Raw genomic sequence first — 18,834 nt, 5'->3', positions numbered from 1 at the left:
TGCTATTGTACATACTGGCGTCGGCCTAGCATCGCAAGTTGCCTGCCGCGCCGTGAATGCACGTGTAGCAACAGAAAAAATGAGCCAGGGAGTGCAGACTCTCTACCACTTGTATTCGGTACTTACCAAGATTCCAGAAGGTCTAACGATCGCCTGCCTCGGTAGCGCAGTAGGCAGCGCGTAAGTCTCATAATCTTAAGGTCGTGAGTTCGATCCTCACCCGGGGCATCTAATTTTCTGTGACTGAAGGTGGTGCTGTTGCTAGGGCGCCAACTTATTTCTTGTTTGTTATCCGCAACGTTTCAACGCTTCAGCGGGAAAATGTTTACTTCCTGTTATTGCTACATACAGCTTCCCTATTCCTCTTCTCCCAGCAGAGCATGAAGCCAAAAGCATTGCTCTGCGACGTTTGAGGTGCGCGCCTTGCCAGTCAGTATGTGCAAAGATGCTCGCAAAGAGAGCGACAATGCGACAAGCGACCGTACGAACGGTCGAATGAAACGGCCGCATCCGGTGTGGTCTAGTGGCTAGGATACCTGGCTTTCACCCAGGAGGCCCGGGTTCGATTCCCGGTACCGGAACGGAATTTTTTCCACACGAATCGTGACAAGTTTGAGCTGTCCGAGCGGCCGTTTCCCGTCCTGCTCGCAATATAGCTACTGTTTCGTGACCGTCAGCAGAATATAGACTAGGGAAGCAGACACACGACGACCATAGGAATGGTGTATGGCTTCATGCCACCTGATTCCAGCGTAGGGCTGAGCAACTGCATCTGCCGAGGCCCGTTAGCTCAGTTGGTTAGAGCGTCGTGCTAATAACGCGAAGGTCGTGGGTTCGATCCCCCCACGGGCCACTTCTCTTTTACTACTGCGAAAAGGCAGCGCCGATTTCAGCTGGCGAGTGTGATGACCAAATGATCATCACCCTGCGTGGAAGTTGACAGAGGATCCGAACCCGACTCGTCGGGAAGCACTACAGCATTCACTCGGCAATGGCCATAATATCTTGAATACACTGGTTAGAGAAAATGAAAGAAAATGTCCGATTGCCGATGCGTAACAACTTTGGCCCTTGTCAGTACTTGGGCGGGTGAGCGCATGGGAACACAGGGCAGTATTGGCAGTTTTACTTCCTATTTTTGTTTCTCCTTTGTTTTCGGAGCTACAGCCCGATTCGGCCAGGGAGACGCCACCGTGAAATGAAGGGGGCGTGCTGTGTGTCCATCGCCTCGCCTCGCCTCTCCTTACCTCTCTCAGTCGTTTCTCGTGCTTGTCGTTTTGATATAGGCCGATTTGAGAGCGTCAGCTCTCGCGTCAGCTGAGCAAAGTCGAGACAAGTCGAGACACACTAAGGGCTGGTATGCAGCGAGTAAGAGGGCGAAAAAACAATAGTTTAAGAGCGCGTGGCAAAAGTACTCATACGCGAAATTAAAAGCCTGCTGCGGTGGCCGGGAATCGAACCCGGATCAACTGCTTGGAAGGCAACTATGCTGACCATTACACCACCACCGCACAAGCGAGCGCCCCGCCACCGCGCTGAGTCGGCTTCCCGCCTGTCGGCAGCGGCCGAAGGTGATCGTACCCGGCAGGCGCATTTCGAGGCAGGCTAGGGGAGCACATCCAGACGCATTCGGACAGCGTATCCGCGCACATTTCGCATCCTTTGGCAAGAGTCGGCGCCGGCGGCGCAAGAGTACGCAGAGGACCGCGTTCTGGCGGCATCTTTAAGCAGTGCAGTGCAGGATTCAGCGTCTGCAGCATCTTCTCCACAGAATGCTACGGCGCTTGACGGCAGTCCCACTTTCCCTTGAGACATCTGCTCGGGAAGCAGCGTGAAGGTACCGCTGGCCCGAGCATCGGTGGTTCAGTGGTAGAATGCTCGCCTGCCACGCGGGCGGCCCGGGTTCGATTCCCGGCCGATGCATCATTTTGTTTTTTCTCCGGTAGGGGTGCTGCGTGTCTTTCGCACTCGAACTGCGTGAGCCATGAGAATGAACCGCGGGATTCCGTGTGGAAAGAACCAATCATGCAGCGCGGACGACTGCTCGTTTGGACTCCTGCGTGCTATTGTACATACTGGCGTCGGCCTAGCATCGCAAGTTGCCTGCCGCGCCGTGAATGCACGTGTAGCAACAGAAAAAATGAGCCAGGGAGTGCAGACTCTCTACCACTTGTATTCGGTACTTACCAAGATTCCAGAAGGTCTAACGATCGCCTGCCTCGGTAGCGCAGTAGGCAGCGCGTAAGTCTCATAATCTTAAGGTCGTGAGTTCGATCCTCACCCGGGGCATCTAATTTTCTGTGACTGAAGGTGGTGCTGTTGCTAGGGCGCCAACTTATTTCTTGTTTGTTATCCGCAACGTTTCAACGCTTCAGCGGGAAAATGTTTACTTCCTGTTATTGCTACATACAGCTTCCCTATTCCTCTTCTCCCAGCAGAGCATGAAGCCAAAAGCATTGCTCTGCGACGTTTGAGGTGCGCGCCTTGCCAGTCAGTATGTGCAAAGATGCTCGCAAAGAGAGCGACAATGCGACAAGCGACCGTACGAACGGTCGAATGAAACGGCCGCATCCGGTGTGGTCTAGTGGCTAGGATACCTGGCTTTCACCCAGGAGGCCCGGGTTCGATTCCCGGTACCGGAACGGAATTTTTTCCACACGAATCGTGACAAGTTTGAGCTGTCCGAGCGGCCGTTTCCCGTCCTGCTCGCAATATAGCTACTGTTTCGTGACCGTCAGCAGAATATAGACTAGGGAAGCAGACACACGACGACCATAGGAATGGTGTATGGCTTCATGCCACCTGATTCCAGCGTAGGGCTGAGCAACTGCATCTGCCGAGGCCCGTTAGCTCAGTTGGTTAGAGCGTCGTGCTAATAACGCGAAGGTCGTGGGTTCGATCCCCCCACGGGCCACTTCTCTTTTACTACTGCGAAAAGGCAGCGCCGATTTCAGCTGGCGAGTGTGATGACCAAATGATCATCACCCTGCGTGGAAGTTGACAGAGGATCCGAACCCGACTCGTCGGGAAGCACTACAGCATTCACTCGGCAATGGCCATAATATCTTGAATACACTGGTTAGAGAAAATGAAAATGTCCGATTGCCGATGCGTAACAACTTTGGCCCTTGTCAGTACTTGGGCGGGTGAGCGCATGGGAACACAGGGCAGTATTGGCAGTTTTACTTCCTATTTTTGTTTCTCCTTTGTTTTCGGAGCTACAGCCCGATTCGGCCAGGGAGACGCCACCGTGAAATGAAGGGGGCGTGCTGTGTGTCCATCGCCTCGCCTCGCCTCTCCTTACCTCTCTCAGTCGTTTCTCGTGCTTGTCGTTTTGATATAGGCCGATTTGAGAGCGTCAGCTCTCGCGTCAGCTGAGCAAAGTCGAGACAAGTCGAGACACACTAAGGGCTGGTATGCAGCGAGTAAGAGGGCGAAAAAACAATAGTTTAAGAGCGCGTGGCAAAAGTACTCATACGCGAAATTAAAAGCCTGCTGCGGTGGCCGGGAATCGAACCCGGATCAACTGCTTGGAAGGCAACTATGCTGACCATTACACCACCACCGCACAAGCGAGCGCCCCGCCACCGCGCTGAGTCGGCTTCCCGCCTGTCGGCAGCGGCCGAAGGTGATCGTACCCGGCAGGCGCATTTCGAGGCAGGCTAGGGGAGCACATCCAGACGCATTCGGACAGCGTATCCGCGCACATTTCGCATCCTTTGGCAAGAGTCGGCGCCGGCGGCGCAAGAGTACGCAGAGGACCGCGTTCTGGCGGCATCTTTAAGCAGTGCAGTGCAGGATTCAGCGTCTGCAGCATCTTCTCCACAGAATGCTACGGCGCTTGACGGCAGTCCCACTTTCCCTTGAGACATCTGCTCGGGAAGCAGCGTGAAGGTACCGCTGGCCCGAGCATCGGTGGTTCAGTGGTAGAATGCTCGCCTGCCACGCGGGCGGCCCGGGTTCGATTCCCGGCCGATGCATCATTTTGTTTTTTCTCCGGTAGGGGTGCTGCGTGTCTTTCGCACTCGAACTGCGTGAGCCATGAGAATGAACCGCGGGATTCCGTGTGGAAAGAACCAATCATGCAGCGCGGACGACTGCTCGTTTGGACTCCTGCGTGCTATTGTACATACTGGCGTCGGCCTAGCATCGCAAGTTGCCTGCCGCGCCGTGAATGCACGTGTAGCAACAGAAAAAATGAGCCAGGGAGTGCAGACTCTCTACCACTTGTATTCGGTACTTACCAAGATTCCAGAAGGTCTAACGATCGCCTGCCTCGGTAGCGCAGTAGGCAGCGCGTAAGTCTCATAATCTTAAGGTCGTGAGTTCGATCCTCACCCGGGGCATCTAATTTTCTGTGACTGAAGGTGGTGCTGTTGCTAGGGCGCCAACTTATTTCTTGTTTGTTATCCGCAACGTTTCAACGCTTCAGCGGGAAAATGTTTACTTCCTGTTATTGCTACATACAGCTTCCCTATTCCTCTTCTCCCAGCAGAGCATGAAGCCAAAAGCATTGCTCTGCGACGTTTGAGGTGCGCGCCTTGCCAGTCAGTATGTGCAAAGATGCTCGCAAAGAGAGCGACAATGCGACAAGCGACCGTACGAACGGTCGAATGAAACGGCCGCATCCGGTGTGGTCTAGTGGCTAGGATACCTGGCTTTCACCCAGGAGGCCCGGGTTCGATTCCCGGTACCGGAACGGAATTTTTTCCACACGAATCGTGACAAGTTTGAGCTGTCCGAGCGGCCGTTTCCCGTCCTGCTCGCAATATAGCTACTGTTTCGTGACCGTCAGCAGAATATAGACTAGGGAAGCAGACACACGACGACCATAGGAATGGTGTATGGCTTCATGCCACCTGATTCCAGCGTAGGGCTGAGCAACTGCATCTGCCGAGGCCCGTTAGCTCAGTTGGTTAGAGCGTCGTGCTAATAACGCGAAGGTCGTGGGTTCGATCCCCCCACGGGCCACTTCTCTTTTACTACTGCGAAAAGGCAGCGCCGATTTCAGCTGGCGAGTGTGATGACCAAATGATCATCACCCTGCGTGGAAGTTGACAGAGGATCCGAACCCGACTCGTCGGGAAGCACTACAGCATTCACTCGGCAATGGCCATAATATCTTGAATACACTGGTTAGAGAAAATGAAATGTCCGATTGCCGATGCGTAACAACTTTGGCCCTTGTCAGTACTTGGGCGGGTGAGCGCATGGGAACACAGGGCAGTATTGGCAGTTTTACTTCCTATTTTTGTTTCTCCTTTGTTTTCGGAGCTACAGCCCGATTCGGCCAGGGAGACGCCACCGTGAAATGAAGGGGGCGTGCTGTGTGTCCATCGCCTCGCCTCGCCTCTCCTTACCTCTCTCAGTCGTTTCTCGTGCTTGTCGTTTTGATATAGGCCGATTTGAGAGCGTCAGCTCTCGCGTCAGCTGAGCAAAGTCGAGACAAGTCGAGACACACTAAGGGCTGGTATGCAGCGAGTAAGAGGGCGAAAAAACAATAGTTTAAGAGCGCGTGGCAAAAGTACTCATACGCGAAATTAAAAGCCTGCTGCGGTGGCCGGGAATCGAACCCGGATCAACTGCTTGGAAGGCAACTATGCTGACCATTACACCACCACCGCACAAGCGAGCGCCCCGCCACCGCGCTGAGTCGGCTTCCCGCCTGTCGGCAGCGGCCGAAGGTGATCGTACCCGGCAGGCGCATTTCGAGGCAGGCTAGGGGAGCACATCCAGACGCATTCGGACAGCGTATCCGCGCACATTTCGCATCCTTTGGCAAGAGTCGGCGCCGGCGGCGCAAGAGTACGCAGAGGACCGCGTTCTGGCGGCATCTTTAAGCAGTGCAGTGCAGGATTCAGCGTCTGCAGCATCTTCTCCACAGAATGCTACGGCGCTTGACGGCAGTCCCACTTTCCCTTGAGACATCTGCTCGGGAAGCAGCGTGAAGGTACCGCTGGCCCGAGCATCGGTGGTTCAGTGGTAGAATGCTCGCCTGCCACGCGGGCGGCCCGGGTTCGATTCCCGGCCGATGCATCATTTTGTTTTTTCTCCGGTAGGGGTGCTGCGTGTCTTTCGCACTCGAACTGCGTGAGCCATGAGAATGAACCGCGGGATTCCGTGTGGAAAGAACCAATCATGCAGCGCGGACGACTGCTCGTTTGGACTCCTGCGTGCTATTGTACATACTGGCGTCGGCCTAGCATCGCAAGTTGCCTGCCGCGCCGTGAATGCACGTGTAGCAACAGAAAAAATGAGCCAGGGAGTGCAGACTCTCTACCACTTGTATTCGGTACTTACCAAGATTCCAGAAGGTCTAACGATCGCCTGCCTCGGTAGCGCAGTAGGCAGCGCGTAAGTCTCATAATCTTAATAAGGTCGTGAGTTCGATCCTCACCCGGGGCATCTAATTTTCTGTGACTGAAGGTGGTGCTGTTGCTAGGGCGCCAACTTATTTCTTGTTTGTTATCCGCAACGTTTCAACGCTTCAGCGGGAAAATGTTTACTTCCTGTTATTGCTACATACAGCTTCCCTATTCCTCTTCTCCCAGCAGAGCATGAAGCCAAAAGCATTGCTCTGCGACGTTTGAGGTGCGCGCCTTGCCAGTCAGTATGTGCAAAGATGCTCGCAAAGAGAGCGACAATGCGACAAGCGACCGTACGAACGGTCGAATGAAACGGCCGCATCCGGTGTGGTCTAGTGGCTAGGATACCTGGCTTTCACCCAGGAGGCCCGGGTTCGATTCCCGGTACCGGAACGGAATTTTTTCCACACGAATCGTGACAAGTTTGAGCTGTCCGAGCGGCCGTTTCCCGTCCTGCTCGCAATATAGCTACTGTTTCGTGACCGTCAGCAGAATATAGACTAGGGAAGCAGACACACGACGACCATAGGAATGGTGTATGGCTTCATGCCACCTGATTCCAGCGTAGGGCTGAGCAACTGCATCTGCCGAGGCCCGTTAGCTCAGTTGGTTAGAGCGTCGTGCTAATAACGCGAAGGTCGTGGGTTCGATCCCCCCACGCGCCACTTCTCTTTTACTACTGCGAAAAGGCAGCGCCGATTTCAGCTGGCGAGTGTGATGACCAAATGATCATCACCCTGCGTGGAAGTTGACAGAGGATCCGAACCCGACTCGTCGGGAAGCACTACAGCATTCACTCGGCAATGGCCATAATATCTTGAATACACTGGTTAGAGAAAATGAAAGAAAATGTCCGATTGCCGATGCGTAACAACTTTGGCCCTTGTCAGTACTTGGGCGGGTGAGCGCATGGGAACACAGGGCAGTATTGGCAGTTTTACTTCCTATTTTTGTTTCTCCTTTGTTTTCGGAGCTACAGCCCGATTCGGCCAGGGAGACGCCACCGTGAAATGAAGGGGGCGTGCTGTGTGTCCATCGCCTCGCCTCGCCTCTCCTTACCTCTCTCAGTCGTTTCTCGTGCTTGTCGTTTTGATATAGGCCGATTTGAGAGCGTCAGCTCTCGCGTCAGCTGAGCAAAGTCGAGACAAGTCGAGACACACTAAGGGCTGGTATGCAGCGAGTAAGAGGGCGAAAAAACAATAGTTTAAGAGCGCGTGGCAAAAGTACTCATACGCGAAATTAAAAGCCTGCTGCGGTGGCCGGGAATCGAACCCGGATCAACTGCTTGGAAGGCAACTATGCTGACCATTACACCACCACCGCACAAGCGAGCGCCCCGCCACCGCGCTGAGTCGGCTTCCCGCCTGTCGGCAGCGGCCGAAGGTGATCGTACCCGGCAGGCGCATTTCGAGGCAGGCTAGGGGAGCACATCCAGACGCATTCGGACAGCGTATCCGCGCACATTTCGCATCCTTTGGCAAGAGTCGGCGCCGGCGGCGCAAGAGTACGCAGAGGACCGCGTTCTGGCGGCATCTTTAAGCAGTGCAGTGCAGGATTCAGCGTCTGCAGCATCTTCTCCACAGAATGCTACGGCGCTTGACGGCAGTCCCACTTTCCCTTGAGACATCTGCTCGGGAAGCAGCGTGAAGGTACCGCTGGCCCGAGCATCGGTGGTTCAGTGGTAGAATGCTCGCCTGCCGCGCGGGCGGCCCGGGTTCGATTCCCGGCCGATGCATCATTTTGTTTTTTCTCCGGTAGGGGTGCTGCGTGTCTTTCGCACTCGAACTGCGTGAGCCATGAGAATGAACCGCGGGATTCCGTGTGGAAAGAACCAATCATGCAGCGCGGACGACTGCTCGTTTGGACTCCTGCGTGCTATTGTACATACTGGCGTCGGCCTAGCATCGCAAGTTGCCTGCCGCGCCGTGAATGCACGTGTAGCAACAGAAAAAATGAGCCAGGGAGTGCAGACTCTCTACCACTTGTATTCGGTACTTACCAAGATTCCAGAAGGTCTAACGATCGCCTGCCTCGGTAGCGCAGTAGGCAGCGCGTAAGTCTCATAATCTTAAGGTCGTGAGTTCGATCCTCACCCGGGGCATCTAATTTTCTGTGACTGAAGGTGGTGCTGTTGCTAGGGCGCCAACTTATTTCTTGTTTGTTATCCGCAACGTTTCAACGCTTCAGCGGGAAAATGTTTACTTCCTGTTATTGCTACATACAGCTTCCCTATTCCTCTTCTCCCAGCAGAGCATGAAGCCAAAAGCATTGCTCTGCGACGTTTGAGGTGCGCGCCTTGCCAGTCAGTATGTGCAAAGATGCTCGCAAAGAGAGCGACAATGCGACAAGCGACCGTACGAACGGTCGAATGAAACGGCCGCATCCGGTGTGGTCTAGTGGCTAGGATACCTGGCTTTCACCCAGGAGGCCCGGGTTCGATTCCCGGTACCGGAACGGAATTTTTTCCACACGAATCGTGACAAGTTTGAGCTGTCCGAGCGGCCGTTTCCCGTCCTGCTCGCAATATAGCTACTGTTTCGTGACCGTCAGCAGAATATAGACTAGGGAAGCAGACACACGACGACCATAGGAATGGTGTATGGCTTCATGCCACCTGATTCCAGCGTAGGGCTGAGCAACTGCATCTGCCGAGGCCCGTTAGCTCAGTTGGTTAGAGCGTCGTGCTAATAACGCGAAGGTCGTGGGTTCGATCCCCCCACGGGCCACTTCTCTTTTACTACTGCGAAAAGGCAGCGCCGATTTCAGCTGGCGAGTGTGATGACCAAATGATCATCACCCTGCGTGGAAGTTGACAGAGGATCCGAACCCGACTCGTCGGGAAGCACTACAGCATTCACTCGGCAATGGCCATAATATCTTGAATACACTGGTTAGAGAAAATGAAAGAAAATGTCCGATTGCCGATGCGTAACAACTTTGGCCCTTGTCAGTACTTGGGCGGGTGAGCGCATGGGAACACAGGGCAGTATTGGCAGTTTTACTTCCTATTTTTGTTTCTCCTTTGTTTTCGGAGCTACAGCCCGATTCGGCCAGGGAGACGCCACCGTGAAATGAAGGGGGCGTGCTGTGTGTCCATCGCCTCGCCTCGCCTCTCCTTACCTCTCTCAGTCGTTTCTCGTGCTTGTCGTTTTGATATAGGCCGATTTGAGAGCGTCAGCTCTCGCGTCAGCTGAGCAAAGTCGAGACAAGTCGAGACACACTAAGGGCTGGTATGCAGCGAGTAAGAGGGCGAAAAAACAATAGTTTAAGAGCGCGTGGCAAAAGTACTCATACGCGAAATTAAAAGCCTGCTGCGGTGGCCGGGAATCGAACCCGGATCAACTGCTTGGAAGGCAACTATGCTGACCATTACACCACCACCGCACAAGCGAGCGCCCCGCCACCGCGCTGAGTCGGCTTCCCGCCTGTCGGCAGCGGCCGAAGGTGATCGTACCCGGCAGGCGCATTTCGAGGCAGGCTAGGGGAGCACATCCAGACGCATTCGGACAGCGTATCCGCGCACATTTCGCATCCTTTGGCAAGAGTCGGCGCCGGCGGCGCAAGAGTACGCAGAGGACCGCGTTCTGGCGGCATCTTTAAGCAGTGCAGTGCAGGATTCAGCGTCTGCAGCATCTTCTCCACAGAATGCTACGGCGCTTGACGGCAGTCCCACTTTCCCTTGAGACATCTGCTCGGGAAGCAGCGTGAAGGTACCGCTGGCCCGAGCATCGGTGGTTCAGTGGTAGAATGCTCGCCTGCCACGCGGGCGGCCCGGGTTCGATTCCCGGCCGATGCATCATTTTGTTTTTTCTCCGGTAGGGGTGCTGCGTGTCTTTCGCACTCGAACTGCGTGAGCCATGAGAATGAACCGCGGGATTCCGTGTGGAAAGAACCAATCATGCAGCGCGGACGACTGCTCGTTTGGACTCCTGCGTGCTATTGTACATACTGGCGTCGGCCTAGCATCGCAAGTTGCCTGCCGCGCCGTGAATGCACGTGTAGCAACAGAAAAAATGAGCCAGGGAGTGCAGACTCTCTACCACTTGTATTCGGTACTTACCAAGATTCCAGAAGGTCTAACGATCGCCTGCCTCGGTAGCGCAGTAGGCAGCGCGTAAGTCTCATAATCTTAAGGTCGTGAGTTCGATCCTCACCCGGGGCATCTAATTTTCTGTGACTGAAGGTGGTGCTGTTGCTAGGGCGCCAACTTATTTCTTGTTTGTTATCCGCAACGTTTCAACGCTTCAGCGGGAAAATGTTTACTTCCTGTTATTGCTACATACAGCTTCCCTATTCCTCTTCTCCCAGCAGAGCATGAAGCCAAAAGCATTGCTCTGCGACGTTTGAGGTGCGCGCCTTGCCAGTCAGTATGTGCAAAGATGCTCGCAAAGAGAGCGACAATGCGACAAGCGACCGTACGAACGGTCGAATGAAACGGCCGCATCCGGTGTGGTCTAGTGGCTAGGATACCTGGCTTTCACCCAGGAGGCCCGGGTTCGATTCCCGGTACCGGAACGGAATTTTTTCCACACGAATCGTGACAAGTTTGAGCTGTCCGAGCGGCCGTTTCCCGTCCTGCTCGCAATATAGCTACTGTTTCGTGACCGTCAGCAGAATATAGACTAGGGAAGCAGACACACGACGACCATAGGAATGGTGTATGGCTTCATGCCACCTGATTCCAGCGTAGGGCTGAGCAACTGCATCTGCCGAGGCCCGTTAGCTCAGTTGGTTAGAGCGTCGTGCTAATAACGCGAAGGTCGTGGGTTCGATCCCCCCACGGGCCACTTCTCTTTTACTACTGCGAAAAGGCAGCGCCGATTTCAGCTGGCGAGTGTGATGACCAAATGATCATCACCCTGCGTGGAAGTTGACAGAGGATCCGAACCCGACTCGTCGGGAAGCACTACAGCATTCACTCGGCAATGGCCATAATATCTTGAATACACTGGTTAGAGAAAATGTCCGATTGCCGATGCGTAACAACTTTGGCCCTTGTCAGTACTTGGGCGGGTGAGCGCATGGGAACACAGGGCAGTATTGGCAGTTTTACTTCCTATTTTTGTTTCTCCTTTGTTTTCGGAGCTACAGCCCGATTCGGCCAGGGAGACGCCACCGTGAAATGAAGGGGGCGTGCTGTGTGTCCATCGCCTCGCCTCGCCTCTCCTTACCTCTCTCAGTCGTTTCTCGTGCTTGTCGTTTTGATATAGGCCGATTTGAGAGCGTCAGCTCTCGCGTCAGCTGAGCAAAGTCGAGACAAGTCGAGACACACTAAGGGCTGGTATGCAGCGAGTAAGAGGGCGAAAAAACAATAGTTTAAGAGCGCGTGGCAAAAGTACTCATACGCGAAATTAAAAGCCTGCTGCGGTGGCCGGGAATCGAACCCGGATCAACTGCTTGGAAGGCAACTATGCTGACCATTACACCACCACCGCACAAGCGAGCGCCCCGCCACCGCGCTGAGTCGGCTTCCCGCCTGTCGGCAGCGGCCGAAGGTGATCGTACCCGGCAGGCGCATTTCGAGGCAGGCTAGGGGAGCACATCCAGACGCATTCGGACAGCGTATCCGCGCACATTTCGCATCCTTTGGCAAGAGTCGGCGCCGGCGGCGCAAGAGTACGCAGAGGACCGCGTTCTGGCGGCATCTTTAAGCAGTGCAGTGCAGGATTCAGCGTCTGCAGCATCTTCTCCACAGAATGCTACGGCGCTTGACGGCAGTCCCACTTTCCCTTGAGACATCTGCTCGGGAAGCAGCGTGAAGGTACCGCTGGCCCGAGCATCGGTGGTTCAGTGGTAGAATGCTCGCCTGCCACGCGGGCGGCCCGGGTTCGATTCCCGGCCGATGCATCATTTTGTTTTTTCTCCGGTAGGGGTGCTGCGTGTCTTTCGCACTCGAACTGCGTGAGCCATGAGAATGAACCGCGGGATTCCGTGTGGAAAGAACCAATCATGCAGCGCGGACGACTGCTCGTTTGGACTCCTGCGTGCTATTGTACATACTGGCGTCGGCCTAGCATCGCAAGTTGCCTGCCGCGCCGTGAATGCACGTGTAGCAACAGAAAAAATGAGCCAGGGAGTGCAGACTCTCTACCACTTGTATTCGGTACTTACCAAGATTCCAGAAGGTCTAACGATCGCCTGCCTCGGTAGCGCAGTAGGCAGCGCGTAAGTCTCATAATCTTAAGGTCGTGAGTTCGATCCTCACCCGGGGCATCTAATTTTCTGTGACTGAAGGTGGTGCTGTTGCTAGGGCGCCAACTTATTTCTTGTTTGTTATCCGCAACGTTTCAACGCTTCAGCGGGAAAATGTTTACTTCCTGTTATTGCTACATACAGCTTCCCTATTCCTCTTCTCCCAGCAGAGCATGAAGCCAAAAGCATTGCTCTGCGACGTTTGAGGTGCGCGCCTTGCCAGTCAGTATGTGCAAAGATGCTCGCAAAGAGAGCGACAATGCGACAAGCGACCGTACGAACGGTCGAATGAAACGGCCGCATCCGGTGTGGTCTAGTGGCTAGGATACCTGGCTTTCACCCAGGAGGCCCGGGTTCGATTCCCGGTACCGGAACGGAATTTTTTCCACACGAATCGTGACAAGTTTGAGCTGTCCGAGCGGCCGTTTCCCGTCCTGCTCGCAATATAGCTACTGTTTCGTGACCGTCAGCAGAATATAGACTAGGGAAGCAGACACACGACGACCATAGGAATGGTGTATGGCTTCATGCCACCTGATTCCAGCGTAGGGCTGAGCAACTGCATCTGCCGAGGCCCGTTAGCTCAGTTGGTTAGAGCGTCGTGCTAATAACGCGAAGGTCGTGGGTTCGATCCCCCCACGGGCCACTTCTCTTTTACTACTGCGAAAAGGCAGCGCCGATTTCAGCTGGCGAGTGTGATGACCAAATGATCATCACCCTGCGTGGAAGTTGACAGAGGATCCGAACCCGACTCGTCGGGAAGCACTACAGCATTCACTCGGCAATGGCCATAATATCTTGAATACACTGGTTAGAGAAAATGAAAGAAAATGTCCGATTGCCGATGCGTAACAACTTTGGCCCTTGTCAGTACTTGGGCGGGTGAGCGCATGGGAACACAGGGCAGTATTGGCAGTTTTACTTCCTATTTTTGTTTCTCCTTTGTTTTCGGAGCTACAGCCCGATTCGGCCAGGGAGACGCCACCGTGAAATGAAGGGGGCGTGCTGTGTGTCCATCGCCTCGCCTCGCCTCTCCTTACCTCTCTCAGTCGTTTCTCGTGCTTGTCGTTTTGATATAGGCCGATTTGAGAGCGTCAGCTCTCGCGTCAGCTGAGCAAAGTCGAGACAAGTCGAGACACACTAAGGGCTGGTATGCAGCGAGTAAGAGGGCGAAAAAACAATAGTTTAAGAGCGCGTGGCAAAAGTACTCATACGCGAAATTAAAAGCCTGCTGCGGTGGCCGGGAATCGAACCCGGATCAACTGCTTGGAAGGCAACTATGCTGACCATTACACCACCACCGCACAAGCGAGCGCCCCGCCACCGCGCTGAGTCGGCTTCCCGCCTGTCGGCAGCGGCCGAAGGTGATCGTACCCGGCAGGCGCATTTCGAGGCAGGCTAGGGGAGCACATCCAGACGCATTCGGACAGCGTATCCGCGCACATTTCGCATCCTTTGGCAAGAGTCGGCGCCGGCGGCGCAAGAGTACGCAGAGGACCGCGTTCTGGCGGCATCTTTAAGCAGTGCAGTGCAGGATTCAGCGTCTGCAGCATCTTCTCCACAGAATGCTACGGCGCTTGACGGCAGTCCCACTTTCCCTTGAGACATCTGCTCGGGAAGCAGCGTGAAGGTACCGCTGGCCCGAGCATCGGTGGTTCAGTGGTAGAATGCTCGCCTGCCACGCGGGCGGCCCGGGTTCGATTCCCGGCCGATGCATCATTTTGTTTTTTCTCCGGTAGGGGTGCTGCGTGTCTTTCGCACTCGAACTGCGTGAGCCATGAGAATGAACCGCGGGATTCCGTGTGGAAAGAACCAATCATGCAGCGCGGACGACTGCTCGTTTGGACTCCTGCGTGCTATTGTACATACTGGCGTCGGCCTAGCATCGCAAGTTGCCTGCCGCGCCGTGAATGCACGTGTAGCAACAGAAAAAATGAGCCAGGGAGTGCAGACTCTCTACCACTTGTATTCGGTACTTACCAAGATTCCAGAAGGTCTAACGATCGCCTGCCTCGGTAGCGCAGTAGGCAGCGCGTAAGTCTCATAATCTTAAGGTCGTGAGTTCGATCCTCACCCGGGGCATCTAATTTTCTGTGACTGAAGGTGGTGCTGTTGCTAGGGCGCCAACTTATTTCTTGTTTGTTATCCGCAACGTTTCAACGCTTCAGCGGGAAAATGTTTACTTCCTGTTATTGCTACATACAGCTTCCCTATTCCTCTTCTCCCAGCAGAGCATGAAGCCAAAAGCATTGCTCTGCGACGTTTGAGGTGCGCGCCTTGCCAGTCAGTATGTGCAAAGATGCTCGCAAAGAGAGCGACAATGCGACAAGCGACCGTACGAACGGTCGAATGAAACGGCCGCATCCGGTGTGGTCTAGTGGCTAGGATACCTGGCTTTCACCCAGGAGGCCCGGGTTCGATTCCCGGTACCGGAACGGAATTTTTTCCACACGAATCGTGACAAGTTTGAGCTGTCCGAGCGGCCGTTTCCCGTCCTGCTCGCAATATAGCTACTGTTTCGTGACCGTCAGCAGAATATAGACTAGGGAAGCAGACACACGACGACCATAGGAATGGTGTATGGCTTCATGCCACCTGATTCCAGCGTAGGGCTGAGCAACTGCATCTGCCGAGGCCCGTTAGCTCAGTTGGTTAGAGCGTCGTGCTAATAACGCGAAGGTCGTGGGTTCGATCCCCCCACGGGCCACTTCTCTTTTACTACTGCGAAAAGGCAGCGCCGATTTCAGCTGGCGAGTGTGATGACCAAATGATCATCACCCTGCGTGGAAGTTGACAGAGGATCCGAACCCGACTCGTCGGGAAGCACTACAGCATTCACTCGGCAATGGCCATAATATCTTGAATACACTGGTTAGAGAAAATGAAAGAAAATGTCCGATTGCCGATGCGTAACAACTTTGGCCCTTGTCAGTACTTGGGCGGGTGAGCGCATGGGAACACAGGGCAGTATTGGCAGTTTTACTTCCTATTTTTGTTTCTCCTTTGTTTTCGGAGCTACAGCCCGATTCGGCCAGGGAGACGCCACCGTGAAATGAAGGGGGCGTGCTGTGTGTCCATCGCCTCGCCTCGCCTCTCCTTACCTCTCTCAGTCGTTTCTCGTGCTTGTCGTTTTGATATAGGCCGATTTGAGAGCGTCAGCTCTCGCGTCAGCTGAGCAAAGTCGAGACAAGTCGAGACACACTAAGGGCTGGTATGCAGCGAGTAAGAGGGCGAAAAAACAATAGTTTAAGAGCGCGTGGCAAAAGTACTCATACGCGAAATTAAAAGCCTGCTGCGGTGGCCGGGAATCGAACCCGGATCAACTGCTTGGAAGGCAACTATGCTGACCATTACACCACCACCGCACAAGCGAGCGCCCCGCCACCGCGCTGAGTCGGCTTCCCGCCTGTCGGCAGCGGCCGAAGGTGATCGTACCCGGCAGGCGCATTTCGAGGCAGGCTAGGGGAGCACATCCAGACGCATTCGGACAGCGTATCCGCGCACATTTCGCATCCTTTGGCAAGAGTCGGCGCCGGCGGCGCAAGAGTACGCAGAGGACCGCGTTCTGGCGGCATCTTTAAGCAGTGCAGTGCAGGATTCAGCGTCTGCAGCATCTTCTCCACAGAATGCTACGGCGCTTGACGGCAGTCCCACTTTCCCTTGAGACATCTGCTCGGGAAGCAGCGTGAAGGTACCGCTGGCCCGAGCATCGGTGGTTCAGTGGTAGAATGCTCGCCTGCCACGCGGGCGGCCCGGGTTCGGTTCCCGGCCGATGCATCATTTTGTTTTTTCTCCGGTAGGGGTGCTGCGTGTCTTTCGCACTCGAACTGCGTGAGCCATGAGAATGAACCGCGGGATTCCGTGTGGAAAGAACCAATCATGCAGCGCGGACGACTGCTCGTTTGGACTCCTGCGTGCTATTGTACATACTGGCGTCGGCCTAGCATCGCAAGTTGCCTGCCGCGCCGTGAATGCACGTGTAGCAACAGAAAAAATGAGCCAGGGAGTGCAGACTCTCTACCACTTGTATTCGGTACTTACCAAGATTCCAGAAGGTCTAACGATCGCCTGCCTCGGTAGCGCAGTAGGCAGCGCGTAAGTCTCATAATCTTAAGGTCGTGAGTTCGATCCTCACCCGGGGCATCTAATTTTCTGTGACTGAAGGTGGTGCTGTTGCTAGGGCGCCAACTTATTTCTTGTTTGTTATCCGCAACGTTTCAACGCTTCAGCGGGAAAATGTTTACTTCCTGTTATTGCTACATACAGCTTCCCTATTCCTCTTCTCCCAGCAGAGCATGAAGCCAAAAGCATTGCTCTGCGACGTTTGAGGTGCGCGCCTTGCCAGTCAGTATGTGCAAAGATGCTCGCAAAGAGAGCGACAATGCGACAAGCGACCGTACGAACGGTCGAATGAAACGGCCGCATCCGGTGTGGTCTAGTGGCTAGGATACCTGGCTTTCACCCAGGAGGCCCGGGTTCGATTCCCGGTACCGGAACGGAATTTTTTCCACACGAATCGTGACAAGTTTGAGCTGTCCGAGCGGCCGTTTCCCGTCCTGCTCGCAATATAGCTACTGTTTCGTGACCGTCAGCAGAATATAGACTAGGGAAGCAGACACACGACGACCATAGGAATGGTGTATGGCTTCATGCCACCTGATTCCAGCGTAGGGCTGAGCAACTGCATCTGCCGAGGCCCGTTAGCTCAGTTGGTTAGAGCGTCGTGCTAATAACGCGAAGGTCGTGGGTTCGATCCCCCCACGGGCCACTTCTCTTTTACTACTGCGAAAAGGCAGCGCCGATTTCAGCTGGCGAGTGTGATGACCAAATGATCATCACCCTGCGTGGAAGTTGACAGAGGATCCGAACCCGACTCGTCGGGAAGCACTACAGCATTCACTCGGCAATGGCCATAATATCTTGAATACACTGGTTAGAGAAAATGAAAGAAAATGTCCGATTGCCGATGCGTAACAACTTTGGCCCTTGTCAGTACTTGGGCGGGTGAGCGCATGGGAACACAGGGCAGTATTGGCAGTTTTACTTCCTATTTTTGTTTCTCCTTTGTTTTCGGAGCTACAGCCCGATTCGGCCAGGGAGACGCCACCGTGAAATGAAGGGGGCGTGCTGTGTGTCCATCGCCTCGCCTCGCCTCTCCTTACCTCTCTCAGTCGTTTCTCGTGCTTGTCGTTTTGATATAGGCCGATTTGAGAGCGTCAGCTCTCGCGTCAGCTGAGCAAAGTCGAGACAAGTCGAGACACACTAAGGGCTGGTATGCAGCGAGTAAGAGGGCGAAAAAACAATAGTTTAAGAGCGCGTGGCAAAAGTACTCATACGCGAAATTAAAAGCCTGCTGCGGTGGCCGGGAATCGAACCCGGATCAACTGCTTGGAAGGCAACTATGCTGACCATTACACCACCACCGCACAAGCGAGCGCCCCGCCACCGCGCTGAGTCGGCTTCCCGCCTGTCGGCAGCGGCCGAAGGTGATCGTACCCGGCAGGCGCATTTCGAGGCAGGCTAGGGGAGCACATCCAGACGCATTCGGACAGCGTATCCGCGCACATTTCGCATCCTTTGGCAAGAGTCGGCGCCGGCGGCGCAAGAGTACGCAGAGGACCGCGTTCTGGCGGCATCTTTAAGCAGTGCAGTGCAGGATTCAGCGTCTGCAGCATCTTCTCCACAGAATGCTACGGCGCTTGACGGCAGTCCCACTTTCCCTTGAGACATCTGCTCGGGAAGCAGCGTGAAGGTACCGCTGGCCCGAGCATCGGTGGTTCAGTGGTAGAATGCTCGCCTGCCACGCGGGCGGCCCGGGTTCGGTTCCCGGCCGATGCATCATTTTGTTTTTTCTCCGGTAGGGGTGCTGCGTGTCTTTCGCACTCGAACTGCGTGAGCCATGAGAATGAACCGCGGGATTCCGTGTGGAAAGAACCAATCATGCAGCGCGGACGACTGCTCGTTTGGACTCCTGCGTGCTATTGTACATACTGGCGTCGGCCTAGCATCGCAAGTTGCCTGCCGCGCCGTGAATGCACGTGTAGCAACAGAAAAAATGAGCCAGGGAGTGCAGACTCTCTACCACTTGTATTCGGTACTTACCAAGATTCCAGAAGGTCTAACGGTCGCCTGCCTCGGTAGCGCAGTAGGCAGCGCGTAAGTCTCATAATCTTAAGGTCGTGAGTTCGATCCTCACTCGGGGCATCTAATTTTCTGTGACTGAAGGTGGTGCTGTTGCTAGGGCGCCAACTTATTTCTTGTTTGTTATCCGCAACGT

At 54.6% G+C, this 18,834-nt stretch overlaps 46 non-coding genes across 46 annotated transcripts; 37 read left to right on the top strand and 9 right to left on the bottom strand.

The window, feature by feature from the left end:
• The first annotated feature begins 155 nt into the window (after positions 1–155).
• Trnam-cau lies at positions 156–228 on the top strand. The gene has a single exon. It is a non-coding gene; the product is annotated as a tRNA-Met (tRNA).
• Positions 229–509: 281 nt separating this feature from the next.
• Trnae-uuc lies at positions 510–581 on the top strand. Its single transcript has one exon. It is a non-coding gene; the product is annotated as a tRNA-Glu (tRNA).
• A 198-nt stretch (positions 582–779) lies between these two features.
• Positions 780–853, top strand: Trnai-aau. Its single transcript has one exon. It is a non-coding gene; the product is annotated as a tRNA-Ile (tRNA).
• A 586-nt stretch (positions 854–1,439) lies between these two features.
• Trnag-ucc lies at positions 1,440–1,511 on the bottom strand. Its single transcript has one exon. It is a non-coding gene; the product is annotated as a tRNA-Gly (tRNA).
• A 341-nt stretch (positions 1,512–1,852) lies between these two features.
• On the top strand, positions 1,853–1,923 carry Trnag-gcc. Its single transcript has one exon. It is a non-coding gene; the product is annotated as a tRNA-Gly (tRNA).
• Positions 1,924–2,216: 293 nt separating this feature from the next.
• Trnam-cau lies at positions 2,217–2,289 on the top strand. Its single transcript has one exon. It is a non-coding gene; the product is annotated as a tRNA-Met (tRNA).
• Positions 2,290–2,570: 281 nt separating this feature from the next.
• Positions 2,571–2,642, top strand: Trnae-uuc. Its single transcript has one exon. It is a non-coding gene; the product is annotated as a tRNA-Glu (tRNA).
• Positions 2,643–2,840: 198 nt separating this feature from the next.
• Trnai-aau lies at positions 2,841–2,914 on the top strand. The gene has a single exon. It is a non-coding gene; the product is annotated as a tRNA-Ile (tRNA).
• Positions 2,915–3,496: 582 nt separating this feature from the next.
• Trnag-ucc lies at positions 3,497–3,568 on the bottom strand. Its single transcript has one exon. It is a non-coding gene; the product is annotated as a tRNA-Gly (tRNA).
• A 341-nt stretch (positions 3,569–3,909) lies between these two features.
• On the top strand, positions 3,910–3,980 carry Trnag-gcc. Its single transcript has one exon. It is a non-coding gene; the product is annotated as a tRNA-Gly (tRNA).
• Positions 3,981–4,273: 293 nt separating this feature from the next.
• Trnam-cau lies at positions 4,274–4,346 on the top strand. The gene has a single exon. It is a non-coding gene; the product is annotated as a tRNA-Met (tRNA).
• A 281-nt stretch (positions 4,347–4,627) lies between these two features.
• Positions 4,628–4,699, top strand: Trnae-uuc. The gene has a single exon. It is a non-coding gene; the product is annotated as a tRNA-Glu (tRNA).
• Positions 4,700–4,897: 198 nt separating this feature from the next.
• Trnai-aau lies at positions 4,898–4,971 on the top strand. Its single transcript has one exon. It is a non-coding gene; the product is annotated as a tRNA-Ile (tRNA).
• A 581-nt stretch (positions 4,972–5,552) lies between these two features.
• Trnag-ucc lies at positions 5,553–5,624 on the bottom strand. The gene has a single exon. It is a non-coding gene; the product is annotated as a tRNA-Gly (tRNA).
• A 341-nt stretch (positions 5,625–5,965) lies between these two features.
• On the top strand, positions 5,966–6,036 carry Trnag-gcc. The gene has a single exon. It is a non-coding gene; the product is annotated as a tRNA-Gly (tRNA).
• A 293-nt stretch (positions 6,037–6,329) lies between these two features.
• Positions 6,330–6,405, top strand: Trnam-cau. Its single transcript has one exon. It is a non-coding gene; the product is annotated as a tRNA-Met (tRNA).
• A 281-nt stretch (positions 6,406–6,686) lies between these two features.
• On the top strand, positions 6,687–6,758 carry Trnae-uuc. The gene has a single exon. It is a non-coding gene; the product is annotated as a tRNA-Glu (tRNA).
• Positions 6,759–6,956: 198 nt separating this feature from the next.
• On the top strand, positions 6,957–7,030 carry Trnai-aau. Its single transcript has one exon. It is a non-coding gene; the product is annotated as a tRNA-Ile (tRNA).
• Positions 7,031–7,616: 586 nt separating this feature from the next.
• Positions 7,617–7,688, bottom strand: Trnag-ucc. Its single transcript has one exon. It is a non-coding gene; the product is annotated as a tRNA-Gly (tRNA).
• A 341-nt stretch (positions 7,689–8,029) lies between these two features.
• Trnag-gcc lies at positions 8,030–8,100 on the top strand. Its single transcript has one exon. It is a non-coding gene; the product is annotated as a tRNA-Gly (tRNA).
• A 293-nt stretch (positions 8,101–8,393) lies between these two features.
• Trnam-cau lies at positions 8,394–8,466 on the top strand. Its single transcript has one exon. It is a non-coding gene; the product is annotated as a tRNA-Met (tRNA).
• Positions 8,467–8,747: 281 nt separating this feature from the next.
• On the top strand, positions 8,748–8,819 carry Trnae-uuc. Its single transcript has one exon. It is a non-coding gene; the product is annotated as a tRNA-Glu (tRNA).
• Positions 8,820–9,017: 198 nt separating this feature from the next.
• Trnai-aau lies at positions 9,018–9,091 on the top strand. The gene has a single exon. It is a non-coding gene; the product is annotated as a tRNA-Ile (tRNA).
• Positions 9,092–9,677: 586 nt separating this feature from the next.
• Positions 9,678–9,749, bottom strand: Trnag-ucc. The gene has a single exon. It is a non-coding gene; the product is annotated as a tRNA-Gly (tRNA).
• A 341-nt stretch (positions 9,750–10,090) lies between these two features.
• Trnag-gcc lies at positions 10,091–10,161 on the top strand. The gene has a single exon. It is a non-coding gene; the product is annotated as a tRNA-Gly (tRNA).
• A 293-nt stretch (positions 10,162–10,454) lies between these two features.
• Positions 10,455–10,527, top strand: Trnam-cau. Its single transcript has one exon. It is a non-coding gene; the product is annotated as a tRNA-Met (tRNA).
• A 281-nt stretch (positions 10,528–10,808) lies between these two features.
• Positions 10,809–10,880, top strand: Trnae-uuc. Its single transcript has one exon. It is a non-coding gene; the product is annotated as a tRNA-Glu (tRNA).
• A 198-nt stretch (positions 10,881–11,078) lies between these two features.
• Trnai-aau lies at positions 11,079–11,152 on the top strand. Its single transcript has one exon. It is a non-coding gene; the product is annotated as a tRNA-Ile (tRNA).
• A 576-nt stretch (positions 11,153–11,728) lies between these two features.
• Trnag-ucc lies at positions 11,729–11,800 on the bottom strand. Its single transcript has one exon. It is a non-coding gene; the product is annotated as a tRNA-Gly (tRNA).
• A 341-nt stretch (positions 11,801–12,141) lies between these two features.
• Trnag-gcc lies at positions 12,142–12,212 on the top strand. The gene has a single exon. It is a non-coding gene; the product is annotated as a tRNA-Gly (tRNA).
• A 293-nt stretch (positions 12,213–12,505) lies between these two features.
• Trnam-cau lies at positions 12,506–12,578 on the top strand. Its single transcript has one exon. It is a non-coding gene; the product is annotated as a tRNA-Met (tRNA).
• Positions 12,579–12,859: 281 nt separating this feature from the next.
• Trnae-uuc lies at positions 12,860–12,931 on the top strand. The gene has a single exon. It is a non-coding gene; the product is annotated as a tRNA-Glu (tRNA).
• Positions 12,932–13,129: 198 nt separating this feature from the next.
• Positions 13,130–13,203, top strand: Trnai-aau. The gene has a single exon. It is a non-coding gene; the product is annotated as a tRNA-Ile (tRNA).
• A 586-nt stretch (positions 13,204–13,789) lies between these two features.
• On the bottom strand, positions 13,790–13,861 carry Trnag-ucc. Its single transcript has one exon. It is a non-coding gene; the product is annotated as a tRNA-Gly (tRNA).
• Positions 13,862–14,202: 341 nt separating this feature from the next.
• Trnag-gcc lies at positions 14,203–14,273 on the top strand. The gene has a single exon. It is a non-coding gene; the product is annotated as a tRNA-Gly (tRNA).
• Positions 14,274–14,566: 293 nt separating this feature from the next.
• Positions 14,567–14,639, top strand: Trnam-cau. Its single transcript has one exon. It is a non-coding gene; the product is annotated as a tRNA-Met (tRNA).
• A 281-nt stretch (positions 14,640–14,920) lies between these two features.
• Positions 14,921–14,992, top strand: Trnae-uuc. The gene has a single exon. It is a non-coding gene; the product is annotated as a tRNA-Glu (tRNA).
• A 198-nt stretch (positions 14,993–15,190) lies between these two features.
• Trnai-aau lies at positions 15,191–15,264 on the top strand. Its single transcript has one exon. It is a non-coding gene; the product is annotated as a tRNA-Ile (tRNA).
• A 586-nt stretch (positions 15,265–15,850) lies between these two features.
• Positions 15,851–15,922, bottom strand: Trnag-ucc. The gene has a single exon. It is a non-coding gene; the product is annotated as a tRNA-Gly (tRNA).
• Positions 15,923–16,263: 341 nt separating this feature from the next.
• On the top strand, positions 16,264–16,334 carry Trnag-gcc. The gene has a single exon. It is a non-coding gene; the product is annotated as a tRNA-Gly (tRNA).
• Positions 16,335–16,627: 293 nt separating this feature from the next.
• Positions 16,628–16,700, top strand: Trnam-cau. Its single transcript has one exon. It is a non-coding gene; the product is annotated as a tRNA-Met (tRNA).
• A 281-nt stretch (positions 16,701–16,981) lies between these two features.
• Trnae-uuc lies at positions 16,982–17,053 on the top strand. The gene has a single exon. It is a non-coding gene; the product is annotated as a tRNA-Glu (tRNA).
• Positions 17,054–17,251: 198 nt separating this feature from the next.
• Positions 17,252–17,325, top strand: Trnai-aau. The gene has a single exon. It is a non-coding gene; the product is annotated as a tRNA-Ile (tRNA).
• A 586-nt stretch (positions 17,326–17,911) lies between these two features.
• Trnag-ucc lies at positions 17,912–17,983 on the bottom strand. The gene has a single exon. It is a non-coding gene; the product is annotated as a tRNA-Gly (tRNA).
• A 341-nt stretch (positions 17,984–18,324) lies between these two features.
• Trnag-gcc lies at positions 18,325–18,395 on the top strand. The gene has a single exon. It is a non-coding gene; the product is annotated as a tRNA-Gly (tRNA).
• A 293-nt stretch (positions 18,396–18,688) lies between these two features.
• Positions 18,689–18,761, top strand: Trnam-cau. The gene has a single exon. It is a non-coding gene; the product is annotated as a tRNA-Met (tRNA).
• Positions 18,762–18,834: the final 73 nt, after the last annotated feature.

This window comes from Schistocerca americana, unplaced genomic scaffold (genome assembly GCF_021461395.2).
Source record: "Schistocerca americana isolate TAMUIC-IGC-003095 unplaced genomic scaffold, iqSchAmer2.1 HiC_scaffold_133, whole genome shotgun sequence".
Classification (NCBI taxonomy): domain Eukaryota; kingdom Metazoa; phylum Arthropoda; class Insecta; order Orthoptera; family Acrididae; genus Schistocerca; species Schistocerca americana.
Note: the sequence above shows the minus strand (reverse complement) of the source record. Positions and strands in the feature narration are given on the sequence as shown.